Source organism: Capra hircus, chromosome 24 (genome assembly GCF_001704415.2).
Source record: "Capra hircus breed San Clemente chromosome 24, ASM170441v1, whole genome shotgun sequence".
NCBI lineage: Eukaryota > Metazoa > Chordata > Mammalia > Artiodactyla > Bovidae > Capra > Capra hircus.
In genome coordinates this window covers 6,068,974-6,087,936 of record NC_030831.1, presented here as the reverse complement: position 1 = coordinate 6,087,936, position 18,963 = coordinate 6,068,974, and the positions used below count along the sequence as shown (strand labels likewise).

The window sequence follows — 18,963 nt, the reverse complement described above, 5'->3', positions numbered from 1 at the left end:
GCTTCCTTGTCCTATGCTATCTCCTGAAGTTTGCTCAAATTCATGTCCACTGAGTTGCTGAGGCTATCCAACCATCTCATCCTCTGCCACCCTCTTCTTCTTTTAACCTTGTGAAAGTCAAGGTCTCTCAGTAGTGTCTGACTCTTTGTGAACCATGGAATTCTCCTGGTCAGAATACTGGAGTGGGTAGCCTTTCCCTTCTCCAGGGGATCTTCCCTACCTGGGGATTGAATCCAGGTCTCCCACATTGCAGGTGGATTCTTTACCAACTGAACCACAAGGGAAGCCCAAGAATACTGGAGTGGGTAGCCTATCCCTTCTCCAACAGATCTTCCTGACCAGGAATCGAACCAGGGTCTCCTGCACTGCAGGCGGGTTCTTTACCAACTGAGCTATCAGGGAAGCCCTTTTTACCTTGTAATACCTTTCAAATTTATCTTTCTGTCTAATTCCAAAGTATTGTACTTATTTTTCAGTCCCCCAATTATGGCCTTGAAAATGTGTTCCCTACATCCACTTCATGTCCAATCAAACATTCTTTTCCCAAATTAGTATCTTTTAAACAGCTTCAAGTATAATTGATACTTTAAAAAAAACTTCACACACGCAGCATGTACAGTTTGATTTGGACGTGCCTGGAAACTGATGAGGAAACCATCTTCACCAACACTTAATTTTTTTTAATAGTACCCTTCCTGAAGTTAAGATGATACCTCATTTTAGTTTTGATTTGTGTTTCCTTGATGATTAATGATATTGAGAAGCATCTTTTCATATACCTGGTGGCCATTTGCATGTCCTCTTTGGAAAGGGATCAGTTCAAGTCCCTTCCTCAATTTTAAAACTGGGTTATTCTTGCTTTTGAGTGATAGGAGTTGATTAGATATTATGGAAAATTTAATTCCTTATAATATACATATATATAATATACATACAAATTATATATTGTGTTATTTGCAAATATTAACTTCCCATTCTGCTGTCTGTTTCCTTTGCTGTGCAGAAGCTTTTCAGTTTTCTGCAGCCCTGCTTGTCTATATTTGCTTTTGTTGCTTGTTCTTTTTGTGTCCTATCAAACAAATCATTGCCAAGATCAGTTTGTCTAGGTGTTCTACAGTTTTGGCTTACTGAAGGGTGAAAACTTGAGAGCATTTCTCCTCTAAGATCAAGAGTAAAACAATGATGCCCACTCCTGCCACTGATGTTCTAGACAGTATTAGAAGCCCTAGTCAGAACAGTTGGACAAAATAAATAAATAAATAAATAAATAAATAAATAAATATATAAAGCCCATCCACATCAGAAAGGAAGAAGTGAAATTACCTCTGTTAGCAGGAGACATGGTCCTAGATGCAGAAACACCTAAGGACCCCACAAAAAATTGTTAGAACTAATGAACTCAGTAATGCTGCAAGATGCAAAATATCAGATAAAAATCAGTTACATTTTTACCTGCCATATATACCTTTAAATGTGTATTTGTGATACAGTCACATTATTGCTCAACTATTGAGTGGATTCACTTGATCATCAAGTCAGGTACAAATGACAGGTCACAAGACTCAATACCCTCCACAATATTGCCCAGATCATATTTCAAGAATTTTTTTTAACCCTCTTAAAGCATTATTCAGACAATTTTTAAAAGTTGTTTGCAATATATAACCTAGTTTTTCATGTTATCACCTACAGTTTAAAAGACTTTCCCTAATAGTTTTGACCTCTGGAAATATAGTTAACTTTCAAGCCTCATTCAAATAGCCAATTTTTAATTCTCCCTCTTTCACAGGCTAACATATTATAAATGTTTCTTTTGTCACTTAGAATGTTCTCATCTTCTGCCTGTTTACTTGTCTTAGTGATATCTGTTGGTATTGTCAGCTACCAAATTTTAAATTATTTAATGGTAAGAGTGTAGTAAGAGCCTGACAATCAGCTTTTTGGATTGTAATGTAAGTACCTGCTATCAAGCCTCTGATTGCCTAGGCTTCAACTTTCAAGACATCCATCTCCAATAAACACTTTATCAGCTACACAACTCCATAAGGAGCCAGCCTGCCCCACCCATGAAGTTCTTTTTCTTTAAGAAAGTCCAGGTTGACTTAGACAAACTGACCATTTGATTGACAGTGGGCTGTACCCTTTTGAGCTTTAATTCTTACTCTTATGTTTTAAATTCTCCAATGGCAACTGAATCCATGAAGCCCTAGACAACCCACCCTCAACCCCAACTGACATGGAACCCCAAATCTTCTCTTTCACTGTATCACTGATGCACTAAAATTGCTGTTGTAAATATCATCAACATACAAACTCAGGTTGTTTCTCCAGGGCAAGATTAGCTAACAAACCCTACACCATCTGCTCAGAGAATTATAAACCAGAGACATTCTGACCACCTAAACTGCAGTTAAGAAATGCCACAAAACAGTTAATCCCAAATTCTTTGTCCTTCCCCTTTAAAAGAACCTTTAATGGAAAGACCAAGTTGGAATGTATCTGAGGCTGACTGACATCCTGCAAAAAAACCTTGCTTTGCTGCAGTCACCCACTGTCAGAGTTTGACTGTCAGTGCACAGTGAAACCCTTGCTTAAAAACAGTATCTTTGTTTAATTTTTAAATATTTAAAGAGAGGATAATTGCTTTACAATGTTGTGTTGGGCTCTGTCTTATATCAACATGAACCAGTCATAGATATTATGTTCTTGCCTCTTGAACTTTTTTCCCACCTCATACCCCCATCCCACGCTGCTTTAGGTTGTCACAGAGCACAAAGTTGAACTCCCTGTGTTACAAGCAATGTCTCACACTCTATTAATATTTTACATATGGTAATGCATATATTTCAATGCTACTCTCTCAATTTGATATACCCTCTTTTGCCCCACTGTGTCTGTAAGTCTTTTCTCTATGTCTAAGTCTCAATTTCTGCCCTGCCAATAGGTTAATCATACCATTTTCCTAGATTATATATATATATATATATACATTAATATACAATATTTGTTTTTATCTTTCTGATTTACTTCATTCTATATAGCCGGCTCTGGGTTCATCTACCTCACTAGAACTGACTCAAATCATTCCTTTTTGTGGTTGAGTAATATTCCATTGTATATCAGTACCATAACTTCTTTATCTATTCATCTGTGGACAGATATCTAGCTTGATTGCATGTCTTGGTTATCATGAATAGTACTGCAGTGAACACTGGGGTACATATGTCTTTTGAAACTACGGTTTTCTTAGAGTATATGCTCGGAATTAGGATTACTGGGTCATATGGGACTTAATTAAATTTAAAAGGTTTTGCACAGTAAAGGAAACCATAAACAAGATGAGAAAACAGTCTTCAGAATGGGAGAAAATAATTGCAAATGAAACAACTGACAAAGGATTAATATTCAAACTATACCAGCAGCTCATGAATCTCAATATCAGAAAAGCAAATAACCCATTCAAAAAAAAAAATGGGCAGATGACCTAAGCAGACATTTTTCAAAGAAGACATACAGATGGCTAATAAACACATGAAAAAATGCTCAATATCACTTATTATTAAGGAAATGCAAATCAAACCTATGAGGAGGTATCACCATCCACTGGTCAGAATGGCCATCATCAAAAAAATCTACAAATGCTGGAGAGGATGTAGAGAAAAGGGAACCCTCTTGCACTGTTGGTAGGAATGTAAACTGATACAGCCACTATTGAGAATAGTTCAGAGGTTTCTTAAGAAACTAAGAATAGAACTACCATATGACCCAGCAATCCCACTCTCATACCCAGAGAAAACCATAATTTAAAAAGACCTTGTGTACCCCAATATTCATTACAGCACTATTTACAATAGCCACAACATGGAAGCAACCTAAACATCCTTTGACAAAGAATGGATAAAGATGATTCAGTACATATATACAATAAATATTACTCAGCCATAAAAAGGAGCAAAATTGAGTTGTTTGTAGAGATGTGGATGAACCTATAGTCTGTCATACAGTGTGAAGTGAGTCAGAATGAGGAAAAAGTAGCATATATTAATGTGCATGGAATCTAGAAAAATGGCACAGATGGACCTATTTGCAGGGCAGAAAGAGAGATGCAGACGTAGAGAACAGACATGGGGTACCAGTGGGGCAGGAGAGGTTGGATGTATTAGGAGAACAGCATGGACACACATACATGACCAGGCTTCCAGATGGCAAAGAACCTGCCTGGCATTGCAGGAGACATAGAGGTGCAGGTTCGACCCCTGGGTCAGGAAGATCCGCTGGAAGAGGCCATCGCAAACCACTCCAGTATTCTTGCCTAGAAAAGCCCATGGACAGAAGAGCTTGGCAGGCTACAATCCACAAAGTCACAAAGAGTCGGACACGACTGAAGTGACAGCTCGCACTCATCCATGCATATCTGTACTACCATGTGTGAAATAGACAGCTAGTGGGAAGCTGCTGTATAACACAGGGAGCTCAGCTTGGTGCTCTGTAAAGACACAGTAGGGTGGCACAGGGGGGTAGGCTCACAATGGAGGGTGTATATACATATGTGCATGGGTGGCTGCGATGACGCACAAGCACGGCCAAGAGGAGCTACCACACGTCCGAGGTCAGGGGCAAAAGCCGGGAGGACCCCATACCGGAGGGGCTGTGGCCAAGAGGAGCTACCCCACGTCCAAGGTCAGGGGCAGTGGCCCAGAGTGCCAGGCTGTGATGGTGTAGCCCGCCCGAGGCCAGGGATGGCAGCCGAGAGGAGCAACACCACGTCCAAAGAGTGGTGGCTGCGCGGGTGCAGGAGGGCCTATAGGAGCTACTCCACGATCAAGGTCAGGAGGGGCAGTGGTGAGGAGATACCCCTTGTCCAATGTGAGCTTTGCTGGAGCAGCCGTGAAGAGATATCCCATGTCCAAGGTAGGAGAAACCCAAGTAAGACGGTGGTGTTGAGAGAGGACATCGGAGGGCAGACACACTGAAACCATAATCACAGAAAACTAGCCAATCTGATCACAAGGACTGCAGCCTTGTCTAACTAAATGAAACTAAGCCATGTTGTGTGGGGCCACCCAAGACGGATGGGTCATGGTGGAGCGGTCTGACAGAATGTGGTCCACTGGAGAAGGGAATGGCAAACCACTTAAGTATTCTTCCCTTGAGAACCCCATAAACAGTATGAAAAGGAGAAATGATAGGATACTGAAAAAGGAACTCCCCAGGTCAGTAGGTGCCCAATATGCTACTGGAGATCAGTGGAGAAATAACTCCAGAAAGAATGAAGGGATGGAGCCAAAGCAAAAACAATACCCAGTTGCGGATGTGACTGGTGATAGAAGCAAGGTCTGATGCTGTAAAGAGCAATATTGCATAGTAACCTGGAATGTTAGGTCCATTAATCAAGGCAAATTGGAAGTGGTCAAACAGGAGATGGCAGGAGTGAACGTCAACATTCTAGGAATCAGCGAACTAAAATGGACTGCAATGGTGAATTTAATTCAGATGACTATTGTATCTACTACTGTGGGCAGGAATCCCTTAGAAGAAGTGGAGTAGCCATCATGGTCAACAAAAGAGTTTGAAATGCAATACTTGGATGCAATCTCAGAAACAACAGAATGATCTCTGTTCGTTTCCAAGCAAACCATTCAATATCACAGTAATCCAAGCCTATGCCCCAACTAGTAATGCTGAAGAAGCTGAAGTTGAATGGTTCTATGAAGACTTACACGACCTTTTAGAACTAACACCCAAAAAAGGTGTCTTTTTCATCTTAGGGGACTGGAATGCAAAAGTTTCTTTTTGGAATGCAAAAAGAAAAACCTGGAGTAACAGGCAACTTTGGCCTTGGAATATGGAATGAAGCACAGAAAAGGCTAAGAGAGACTTGCCAAGAGAATGCACTGGTCATAGCAAACACCCTCTTCCAACAACACAAGAGAAGACTCTACACGTGGACATCACCAGATGGTCAAACCAAAATCAGATTGATTATATTCGTTGCAGCCAAAGATGGAGAAGTTCTATACAGTCAGCGAAAATGAGGCTGGGAGCTGACTGTGGCTCAGATCATGAGCTCCTTATTGCCAAATTCAGACTTAAATTGAAGAAAGTAGCGAAAATCCCTAGACCATTCAGGTATGACCTAAATCAAATCCCTTGTGATTATACAATGGAAGTGAGAAATAGATTTAAGGGAGCCTGAAGAATTACGGACTGAGGTTCGCGATATTGTACAGGAGACAGGGATCAAGACCATCCCCATGGAATGGAAATGCAAGAAAACAAAAAGGCTGTCTGGGGAGGGCTTACAAATAGCTGTGAAAAGAAGAGAAGTGAAAAGCAAAGAAGAAAAGGAAAGATATAAGCTTCTGAATGCAAAGTTTCTAAAGAATAGCAAGAAGAGATAAGAAAGACTTCCTCAGCGATCAATGCAAAGAAATAGAGGAAAACAACAGAATGGGAAAGACTAGAGATCTCCTCAAGAAAATTAGAAATACCAAGGGAACATTTCATGCAAAGATGGGCTTGATAAAGGACAGAAATGGTATGAATCTAACAGAAGCAGAAGATATTAAGAAGAGGTTGCAAGAATACACAGAAGAACTGTACAAAAAATATCTTCACGACCAAGATAATCACGATGGTATGAGCACTCAACTAGAGCCAGACATCCTGGAATGTGAAGTCAGGTGGGCCTTAGAAAGAATCACTATGAGCAAAGCTAGTGGAGGTGATGGAATTCCAGTGGAGCTCTTTCAAATCCTGAAAGCTGATGCTGTAAATGTGCTGCACTCAATATGCCAGCAAATTTGGAAAACTGAGCAGTGGCCACAGGACTGGAAAAGGTCAGATTTCATTCCAATCCCAAAGAAAGACAATGCCAAAGAATGCTCAAACTACTGCAAAATTGCACTCATCTCACATGCTGGTAAGTTCAGTCAGTTCAGTCGCTCAGTCATGTCCGACTCTTTGCGACCCCATGAATTGCAGCACGCCAGGCCTTCCTGTCCATCACCAACTCCCCGAGTTACTCAGACTCACGTCCATCGAGTCATGCTGGTAAAGTAATGCTCAAAATTCTCCAAGCCAGGCTTCAGCAATATGTGAACCGTGAACTCCCTGATGTTCAAGCTGGTTTTAGAAAAGGCAGAGGAACCAGAGATCAAATTGCCAACATTTGCTGGATCATTAAAAAAGCAAGAGAGTTCCAGAAAAAACATCTATTTCTGCTTTATTGGCTATGCCAAAGCCTTTGACTGTGTGGATCACAATAAACTGTGGAAAATTCTGAAAGAGATGGGAATACCAGACCACCTGACCTGCCTCTTGAGAAACCTATATGCAGGTCAGAAAGCAACAGTTAGAACTGGACATGGAACAACAGACTGATTCCAAATAGGAAAAGGAGTACGTCAAGACTGTATATTGTCACCCTGCTTGTTTAACTTCTATGCAGAGTACATCATGAGAAATGCTAGGCTCGAAGAAGCACAAGTTGGAATCAAGACTGCCGGGAGAAATATCAATAACTTCAGATGTTCAGATGACACCACTCTTATGGCACAAAGTGAAGAGGAACTAAAAAGCCTCTTGATGAAAGTGAAAGAGGAGAATAAAAAAGTTGGCTTAAAGCTCAACATTCAGAAAATGAAGATCATGGCATCTGGTCCCATCACCTCATGGGAAATAGATAAGGAAACAGTGGAAACAGTGTCAGACTTTATTTTGGGGGGCTCCAAAATCACTGCAGATGTTGATTGCAGCCATGAAATTAAAAGACGCTTACTCCTTGGAAGGAAAATTATGACGAACCTAGATAGCATAATGAAAAGCAGACTTTACTTTGCAACTAAGGTCCATCTAGTCAAGGCTATGGTTTTTCCAGTGGTCATGTATGGATGTGAGCATTGTACTGTGAAGATAGCTGAGCGTCAAATAATTGATGCTTTCAAACTGTGGTGTTGGAGAAGATTCTTGAGAGTCCCTTGGACTGCAAGGAGATCCAACCAGCCCATTCACAATAGAGATCAGCCCTGGGATTTCTTTGGAAGGACTGGTGCTAAAGTTTTTACTCCAGTACTTTGGCCACCTCATGCGAAGGGTTGACTCATTGGAAAAGACTCTGATGCTGGGAAGGATTGGGGACAGGAGGAAAAGGGGATGACAGAGGATGAGATGGCTGGATGGCATCACTGACTCGATGGAGGTGAGTTTGAGTGAAATCCAGGAGTTGGTGACGGCCTGGAGGCCTGGCATGCTGCAATTCATGGGGTCCGCAAGAGTCGGACACAACTGAGTGACTGAACTGAACTGAACCGATACATATAGCTGAGTCACATTTTTGTATAGCAGCAACTAATCTTTAAAAAGCCAATACGTAGTTCCACCATTTATCCTTTTCCCTCTACCATAGACACACATGCTTTTATCATGAAGATGGCTGCTTTGACCGGAATTTCATAAGAGAGACATGTGTACCTTATCTACAACCAACCCACAGCTGATAGATAGCGTGATTAATGAAATAAACCTGTGTTTTGCTAAACTCTTGGGATTTGTGAATTGATACCACAGCACCACCTGGCAAAAAAAAGAGTGATGAGGTATGTATTAACCATTATAATGTGAGTCTAATTTGGTCATGAAACCTACTCTCAAAACACTGTGGATTTATTAATTTCTCACAGAAATACAGGCTTGATCCGCTTATCCTCAGTGAACAGAACAGATCAGTGTAACCATTTTTCCCCTGGGAGTCAACCATTGAATCTATAATGGCTTAAGAATCTCAGATCAATTTCCACAGACTCTTACAGACTCCTCTCATTTTTTCTCTAGCTAACTTCTTGGGAGAATTTTTTTTTTTTTAATGAATCAGTAATCTAGTCAATGATGAACCTGATAATGGTGTAATTTTCCCCTTCCTCTCAATCTGAGTATTTCTTATGACAGCAGCTTTATTGAGAATATTTCCATCATGAAAGTTTTTCCTCTTGCATGACGGCTCACTTAATCGTGCTTAGAATAACCTGACAGTGAATTCATTGTCAGATGACACCTTCCAGATGTGTCGTTACCGTGAGAATTTTCGCTCACCCCAGTTTCACAGTCCAAGGAAGGATGGTTATATGTTTGGAGTCCAGAAATAGTTATATCATTTTGCTTATTCCAAAAAGCTTCACATCCTATGGAAGGTATTTGTTAAATTGTGTATTTATTACATGAATGGAAAATAGGAACCTGAAACTATGCCTGTATCAAATGTTGGCATGTTGCAAAAATATGTTTAGAATATCTGTCTCACTCCTTTTGCTTTTCCTATAAGCCATTTTGTCTCCAGGTTTTCCTGCATTACATTCAGGCTTTCCCTGTGTTTGCAAAAATTTGTCTTTTTTTTTTTTACTTTATTTTGCTTTACAATACTTTATTGATTTTGCCAAACATTGACATGAATCAGCCACGGGTGTACATGAGTTCCCAATCCTGAGCCCGCCTCCCAACCTCTCACCCCATATCATCTCTCTGGATCATCCCCGTGCACCAGCCCCAAGCATCCTGTATCCTGAATCGAACATAGACTGGAGATTCGTTTCTTACCTGACAGTATACATGTTTCAATGCCATTCTCCCAAATCATCCCAGCCTCTCCCTCTCCCACAGAGTCTAAAAGTCCATTCTATACATCTGTGTCTCTTTTGCTGTCTCGCATAGAGGGTTATCATTACCATCTTTCTAAATTCCATATATATGCATTAGTATACTGTATTGGTGTTTTTCTTTCTGGCTTACTTCACTCTGTATAATCGGCTCCAGTTTCATCCACCTCATTAGACTGATTCAAATGTATTCTTTTTAATGGCTGAGTAATACTCCATTGTGTATATGTACCTCAGCTTTCTTATCCATTCATCTGCTGATGGACATCTAGGTTGTTTCCATGTCCTGGCTATTATAAGCAGCGCTGCGATGAACATTGGGATATATGTGTCTCTTTCAATTCTGGTTTCCTCAGTGTGTATGCCCAGCAGTGGGATTGCTGGGTCATAAGGCAGTGCTGTTTGCAATTTTTTAGGGAATCTCCACACTGTTCTCCATAGTGGCTGTACTAGTTAGCATTCCCACCAACAGTGTAAGAGGGTTCCCTTTTCTCCACACCCTCTCCAGAATTTATTGTTTGTAGACTTTTGGATTGCTGCCATTCTGACTGGTATGAAATGGTACCTCATTGTGGTTTTGATTTGCATCTATGATAATGAGTGATGTTGAGCATCTTTTCATGTGTTTGTTAGCCATCCGTATGTTTTCTTTGGAGAAATGTCTATTTAGTTCTTTGGCCCATTTTTTGATTGGGTCGTTTATTTTACTGGAATTGAGCTGCATACGTTGCTTGTATATTTTTGAAATTAGTTGTTTGTCTGTTGCTTCATTTGCTATTATTTTCTCCCATTCAGAAGGCTGTCTTTTCACCTTGCTTATATTTTCCTTTGTTGTGCAGAAGCTTTTAAGTTTAATTAGACCCCATTTGTTTATTTTTGCTTTTATTTCCAGTATTCTGGGAGGTGGGTCATAGAGGATCCTGCTGTAATTCATGTCAGAGTGTGTTTTGCCTATGTTCTCCTCTAGGAGTTTTTGTTTTGTTTTGTTTTGTTTTTTATTTTTTTTATTTTTTAAATTTTAAAATCTTTAATTCTTACATGCGTTCCCAAACATATAGTTTCTGGTCTTACATTTAGATCTTTAATCCATTTTGAGTTTATTTTTGTGTGTGGTGTTAAAAAGTGATCTAGTTTCATTCTTCTACAAGTGGTTGACCAGTTTTCCCAGCACCACTTGTTAAAGAGATTGTCTTTACTCCATTGTATATTCTTTCCTCCTTTGTCGAAGATAAGGTGTCCATAGGTGTGTGGATTTATCTCTGGGCTTTCTGTTTTGTTCCATTGATCTATATTTCTGTCTTTGTGCCAGTACCATACTGTCTTGATGACTGTGGCTTTGTAGTAGAGCCTGAAGTCAGTCAGGTTGATTCCTCCAGTTCCATTCTTCTTTCTCAAGATTTCTTTGGCTATTCGAGGTTTTTTGTATTTCCATACAAATTGTGAAATTATTTGTTCTAGCTCTGTGAAAAATACCGTTGGTAGCTTGATAGGGATTGCATTGAATCTGTAGATTGCTTTGGGCAGTCTACTCATTTTCTCTATATTGATTCTTCTGATCCATGTTCATGGTGTGTTTCTCCATCTATTAGTGTCTTCTTTGATTTCTTTCATCAGTGTTCTTTAGTATCTTTAGGTAGGTATATTCCTAAGTATTTTATTCTTTTCGTTGCAATGGTGAACGGAATTGTTTCCTTAATTTCTTTTTCTACTTTCTCATTATTAGTGTATAGGAATGCAAGGGATTTCTGTATGTTGATTTTATATCCTGCAACTTTACTATATTTATTGATTAGCTCTAGTAATTTTCTGGTGGAGTCTTTAGGGTTTTCTATGTAGAGGATCATGTCATCTGCAAAGAGTGAGAGTTTTACTTCTTCTTTTCCAATTTGGATTCCTTTTATTTCTTTTTCTGCTCTGATTGCTGTGGCCAAAACTTCCAGAATTATGTTGAATAGTAGCGGTGAAAGTGGGCACTCTTGTCTTGTTCCTGACTTTAGGGGAAATCCTTTCAACTTCTCACCATTGGAGATAATGTTTGCTGTGGGTTTGTCATATGTAGCTTTTATTATGTTGAGGTATGTTCCTTCTATTTGTGCTTTCTGGAGAGTTTTTATCATAAATGAATGTTGAATTTTGTCAAAGGCCTTCTCTGCCTCTATTGAGATAATCATATGGCTTTTATTTTTCTTTTTGTTAATGTGGTGTATTACATTGATTGATTTGCGGATATTGAAGAATCCTTGCATCCCAGGTATAAAGCCCACTTGGTCATGATGTATGATCTTTTTAATGTGTTGTTGGATTCCGATTGCTACAATTTTGTTGAGGATTTTTGCATCTATGTTCATCAGTGATATTGGCCTGTAGTTTTCTTTTTTTGTGGCATGTTTGTCAGGTTTTGGTATTACAGTGATGGTGGCCTCATAGAATGAGTTTGGAAGTTTACCTTCCTCTGCAATTTTCTGAAAGAGTTTGAGTAGGATAGGTGTTAGCTCTTCTCTAAATTTTTGATAGAATTCAGCTGTGAAGCTGTCTGGACCTGGGCTTTTGTTTGCTGGAAGATTTCTGATTACAGTTTCAATTTCTGTGCTTGTAAAAGGTCTGTGAAGGTTTTCTATTTCTTCCTGGTTCAGTTTTGGAAAGTTGTACTTTTCTAAGAATTTGTCCATTTCTTCCACGTTGTCCATTTTATTGGCCTATAATTGCTGATAGTAGTCTCTTATGATCTTTTGTATTTCTGTGTTGTCTGTTGTGATCTCTCCATTTTCATTTCTAATTTTATCAATTTGATTTTTGTCCCTTTGTTTCTTGATGAGTCTGGCTAATTGTTTGTCAATTTTACTTATCCTTTCAAAGAACAAGCTTTTGGCTTTGTTGATTTTTGTCATGGTCTCTTTTGTTTCTTTTGTATTTATTTCTGCCCTAATTTTTAAGATTTCTTTCCTTCTACTAACCCTGGGTTTCTCCATTTCTTCCTTTTCTGGTTGCTTTAGGTGTAGAGTTAGGTTATTTATTTGACTTTTTCTTGTTTCTTGAGGTATGCCTGTATTGCTATGAACTTTCCTCTTAGCACTGCTTTTATAGTCTCCCACAGGTTTGGGGTTGTTGTGTTTTCATTTTCATTCGTTTCTATGCATATTTTGATTTCTTTTTTGATTTCTTCCGTGATTTGTTGGTTATTCAGAAGCGTGTTGTTCAGCCTCCATATGTTGGAATTTTTACTAGTTTTTCTCCTGTAATTGAGACCTAACCTTAACGCATTATGGTCAGAAAAGTTACTTGGAATGATTTCAATTTTTTTTTGAACTCACCAAGGCTAGATTTATGGCCCAGGATGTGATCTATCCTGGAGAAGGTTCCGTGAGCACCTGAGAAAAAGGTGAAATTCATTGTTTTGGGGTGAAATGTCCTATAGATATCAATTAGGTCTAACTGGTCTATTGTATCATTTAAAGTTTGCGTTTCCTTGTTAATTTTCTGTTTAGTTGATCTACCCATAGATGAGAGTGGGGTATTAAAGTCCCCCACTATTATTGTGTTATTGTTAATTTCCCCTTTCATACTTGTTAGCATTTGTCTTACATATTGCGGTGCTATGTTAGGTGCATATATATTTATAATTGTTATATTTTCTTCTTGGATTGATCCTTTAATCATTGTGTAGTGGCCTTCTTTTTCTCTTTTCACAGCCTTTGTTTTAAAGTCTATTTTATCGGAGATGAGTATTGCTACTCCTACTTTCTTTTGGTCTCTATTTGTGTGGAATATCTTTTTCCAGCCCTTCACTTTCAGTCTGTATGTGTCCCTTGTTTTGAGGTGGGTCTCTTGCAGGCAGCATATACAGGGGTCTTGTTTTTGTATCCATTCAGCCAGTCTTTGCCTTTTGGTTGGGGCATTCAACCTATTTAAATTTAAGGTAATTATTGATAAGTATGATCCCTTGCCATTTACTTTATTGTTTTGGATTCGGGTTTATACACCCTTTTTGTGTTTCCTCTCTAGAGAATATCCTTTAGCATTTGTTGGAGAGCTGGTTTGGTGGTGCTGAATTCTCACAGCTTTTGCTTGTCTGTAAAGCTTTTGATTTCTCCTTCATATTTGAATGAGATCCTTGCTGGGACACTAATCTGGGCTCTCGGTTATTTTCTTTCATCACTTTAAGTATGTCTTGCCATTCCCTCCTGGCCTGAAGAGTTTCTATTGAAACATCTGCAGTTATCCTTATGGGAATCCCCTTGTGTGTTATTTGTTGTTTTTCCCTTGCTGCTTTTAATATTTGTTCTTTGTGTTTGATCTTTGTTAATTTGATTAATATGTGTCTTGGGGTGTTTCACCTTGGGTTTATCCTGTTTGGGACTCTCTGGGTTTCTTGGGCGTGGGTGATTATTTCCTTCCCCATTTTAGGGAAGTTTTCAACTATTATCTCCTCAAGTATTTTCTCATGGACTTTCTTTTTGTCTTCTTCTTCTGGGACTTCTATAATTCGAATGCTGGAGCATTTCATATTTTCCTGGAGGTCTCTGAGATTGTCCTCATTTCTTTTAATTCATTTTTCTTTTTCCCTCTCTGATTCATTTATTTCTACAATTCTATCTTCTATTTCACTAATCCTATCTTCTGCCTCCAATAGTCTATTTGTTGCCTCCAGAGTGTTTCTGATCTCATTTATTGCATTATTCATTCTATATTGACTCTTTATTTCTTCTAGGTCCTTGTTAAACCTTTCTTGAATCTTCTCAATCCTTATCTCCAGGCTATTTATCTGTGATTCCATTTTGATTTCAAGATTTTGGATCATTTTCACTATCATTATTTGGAATTCTTTCTCAGGCAGATTCCCTATCTCTTCCTCTTTTGTTTGGTTTGGTGGGCTCTTCTCCTGTTCCTTTACCTGCTGGGTATTCCTCTGTCTCTTCATTTTGGTTATATTGCTGCATTTGGGGTGGCCTTTCTGTATTCTGAGAATTATTGGAGTTCTCTTTATTATGAAGTTTCCTCGCTGTGGGTGGGGTTCTATCCGTGGCTTGTCAAGGTTTCTTGGTTAGGGAAGCTTGTGTCAGAGTTCTGGTGGGTAGGGCTGGATTACTTCTCTCTGTTTTTGAAGACAATGATCTGCTTTTCTGGGTGCCTGATGTCCTCTGCCAGCATTCAGAAGTTGTTTTGTAGAATTTACTCAGCTTTGAAATGTTCTTTTGATGAATTTGTGGGGGAGAAAGTGGTCTCCCCATCCTATTCCTCCACCATCTTCTGAATTACCCCCCAAATTTCTCTTTTTAAAATATCAGCTCATATATATAAACGGTGCTGCTGTGAACATTCAGGTGCATATAACTTTTTGAACTATGGTTTATTCTACTTAGTGCACTGCAGTGACCTGAATAGTAAGGAAGACCAAAAGGGAAGGGATAGATATGTAGAGAGATGATATATAGATATGATTCATTTTGCTGCATAGTAGAAACTAACAATATTGTAAAGCAACTATACTTCAATAAAAACAATTAAAACTAAAATGTCACTACAGAGATTCATAAATTTTTGGCCAAATGATGGCACTTTTATATAGTTTTCTTAAGAAACTCAAAACATTTTCAAATAGTCTCGTCAATTGACCCACATGAATGAAAGACACTTAATCTACCTTTTAAAAGGAAGGTAAAATTATCCACCCTGAAACACATGTGACTACGGAAATAGGAATGAATCAAAACATAATCTCCGTTTTCATCACTATCAAGTATAACTCTCCACAATCAAGAGAAGTTCATGTGCAGGACATCTGAATGCCCCCTTACTTGATCCCTATCACTTTGGCTCAGCATCACACACAGCCTGTGTCAATCTGCTCTCCCCTTCTGCTCTTTTGAGGTATCTCTCCTAACTCCCACAGAAGGAGAGGAGAGAGGCAAGGCCATCCCTGGCTGTCCTCTAGGAAGCTGTGGCTTTAATATTAGCTTTTGTTCAGGATACAAAAATTATTATTAATTTCAGAGATATGAGTGAAAACAATTGGGGTGGGTTTGTTTGAAAATCAATAGGTTCCCTGCAAGGTGTATATCTGGTGACTCGGACAGTAAAGAATCTGCCTGCAATGCAGGAGACGCAAGTTTGATCCCTAGATTGGAAAGATCCCCTGGAGAAAGGGCATGGCAACCCACTCCAGTATTCTTGCCTGGAGAATCCCATGGACAGAGGAGCCTGGCGAGCTACAGTCCATGGAGTCACAAAGAGTCAGACATGACTGAGCAACTAGCACACACACAGAAACACACACAAACAAGTTGCACCATATTAATCAAAACATTAGTGCATCCCTCATCTTGAATCTAGGCTTCCCAAGTGGTGCTTGTGGTAAAGAATGCAAAAGACGCAAGAGATGTGGGTTTGATCCCTGGGTTGGGAAGGTCTCCTGGAGAAGGAAATGGCTACCCATTCCAGTGTTCCTGCCTGGAGAGTTCCATGGACAGGGGATCCTAGAGGGCTACAGTCCATGGGGTCACAAAGAGTCAGACATGACTGAAGCGACTTAGTATGCACACAGGCATCTTAAGTCCACCAAGATGCCCAGATGTTGTGGAGGAATCACTAATGCTGGATGATTTGATGGAATCAAACAAAAACTTCTGACACAATGCCAAGCCCTGCCTACCCTGTCTTGGACTTTAGCATCTTACTGAAATCCTACTTCCTGCTGACTTTTTTTTTCTTTCTTTCTTTCTTTTTCTTTTTTTTTCATTTTATTTTCTGAATGGGTCTTCTCTCTTCTGTTTTCTCTGGCATGTTTAAAACAAAATACTTTCCTGAAACAAGTTGCAGACCAAATGTATTGTTTCTAGAGTATTGTGATTAGTGTACAAGTTGTTATTGAAAATTTTGAGGAATAGGTGGAACGGAAAAGTACATCATTCCCTGAAAGAATGTATACATTTGTAGAAATGTATATAGGTTCAAAATTTGTGTACACACATGTAAATATATATATTGTTGCTTTTTAATTCTTGGACACAAAGAGTTGTGTCCAAATCTTTGTGACCCCATGGACTGCAACACACCAAGCTCCTCTGTTCTTCACTATCACCCCAAGTTTGCTCAGATTCATGTCCTTTAAGTCAGTCATGCTATCTAACCATCTTATCCTCTGTTGCCCCTTTTCCTTTTGCCTTCAATTTTTCCCAGCATTAGGTCTTTTCCAGTGAGTTGGCTCTTTGCATCAGGTGACCAAAGTACTGGAGTTTCAGCTTCAGTTCTTCCAATAAATATTCAGGGTTGATTTCCATTAGGATTGACTGTTTTGATCTCCCTGCTGTCCAAGGGATCCTTAAAAATGTTCTCTAGCGCCAAAATTCGAAAACATCAATTACTCAGCACTCAGCCTTCTTTTTTGATATTAAGTTAGAGGATAAAATAGGAAAAGGAGTGCATCAAGGCTGTATATTGTCACCCTGATTATTTAACTTATATGCAGAGAACATCATGAGAAATGCTGGACTGGATGAAGTACAAGCTGGAATCAAGATTGCCGGGAGAAATATCAATAACCTCAGATATGCAGATGACACTACCCTTATGGCAGAAAGTGAAGAACTAAAGAGCCTCCTGATGAAAGTGAAAGAGGAGAATAAAAAAGTTGGCTTAAAGCTCAACATTCAGAAAACTAAGATCATGGCATCCGGTCCCATCACTTCATGGCAAATAGATGGCGAAACAGTGGAAACAGTAGCTGACTTTATTTTTTGGGCTCCAAAATCACTGCAGATGGTGATTGCAGCCATCAAATTAAACGATGCTGACTCCTTGGAAGGAAAGTTATGACCAACCTAGATAGCATATTGAAAAGCAGAGACATTGTCAACAAAGGTCCGTATAGTCAAGGCTATGGTTTTTCCAGTAGTCATGTATGGATGTTAGAGTTAGACTATAAAGAAAGCTGAGCACCCAAGAATTGATGCTTTTGAAGCACAGTGTTGGAGAAGACTCTTGAGAGTCCCTTGGACTGCAAGGCGATCCAACCAGTCCATCCTAAAGGAGATCAGTCCTGGGTGTTCCTTGGAAGCACTGATGTTGAAACTGAAACTCCAATACTTTGGCCACCTAATGTGAAGAGCTGACTCATTGGAAAAGACCCTGATGCTAGGAAAGATTGAGGGCAGGAGGAGAAGGGGACGACAGAGGATGAGATTGTTGGATGGCATTACCGACTCGATGGACACGGTTTTGGATGGACTACGAAAGTTGGTGATGGACAGGGAGGCCTGGCGTGCTGCGGTTCATGGGGTCACAAAGAGTCAGACACAACTGAGCGACTGCACTGACTGAACTGAACTAAAGGATGATTACAATATTGTGATGGTTTCTGCCATACACAAACGTGAGTCAGCCAAAGGTACACATATGTCCCATGAACTCCGTAAACAGTATGAAAATGCAAACATGAATATTATGTGTGTTTATGTACCATTCTCCTGTTTACTCGTTCACTTTCCACCCACCCTACTCTCCTGACTTTCATAAGAATATTTTGTCCATGTTCAGTTTCAGAGAATATCAAGGGAGAAATCTAGACCAGCACCCCGTACTGCCTGAAGTAAATCCTGGTAGTTGTGTTTTACAATATATGCAAATACAGATTCCCTACATTTCCTTTAGGTAAAGATCAGGGTGTAGCATACACTTTGCTTTCCTAGCCCAAATACTTTTTCTTTCCTATTTCTAAGAGTTTGGGAAAAATTATTTTGTAAGGTCTTTAGTACTATTTCCTGAATCCTCCAAATGAGAGTTAAGCCATGATAACTAAGTGAGTTGCAACCAAGGCCCTCTGGGGTTGTGTTTTCCAAATGGGTTTGGTTAAAAATAACAGCTCCATTACTAGCTAATCCATATAGAAATTGTGGGGATTTGGTGTCCAATTCAAATAATGCTGCCTATATCTGAATCTTCTTCTGAAATACTGGCAAATAATTAGAGATTGGAAGATTTCATGAGTGACAGCTGTGGACAGAACCTTAGTTCAAATTTTCATGAATGAGACCAGAATAGAATGTATTCTTCTGCCCTGATTTGTCTGTTGTTTTCTGGGTTGTCCCTGCATCAGTGCCATCCTTGGAAGTGATCCCACTTCCCTGTTTGCAGGGATTAATACCCAAGCTATATGCATATGCCCACAAAGGCTTACAGAGAACTGTATCATTTCTCCAGTCTTGAAATGCTCGTCAAAATTCTGTATGCAGAACTACATGCGTTCTAAGTTTCCACAAACTGTAAATTCACTGCAAGTATTTTTTGATGCATTTGAGTCACTCACTGAATACTCTGG

At 39.4% G+C, this 18,963-nt stretch overlaps 1 non-coding gene across 1 annotated transcript; it reads right to left on the bottom strand.

Moving 5' to 3' along the window:
* On the bottom strand, positions 331–402 carry TRNAC-GCA. Its single transcript has one exon. It is a non-coding gene; the product is annotated as a tRNA-Cys (tRNA).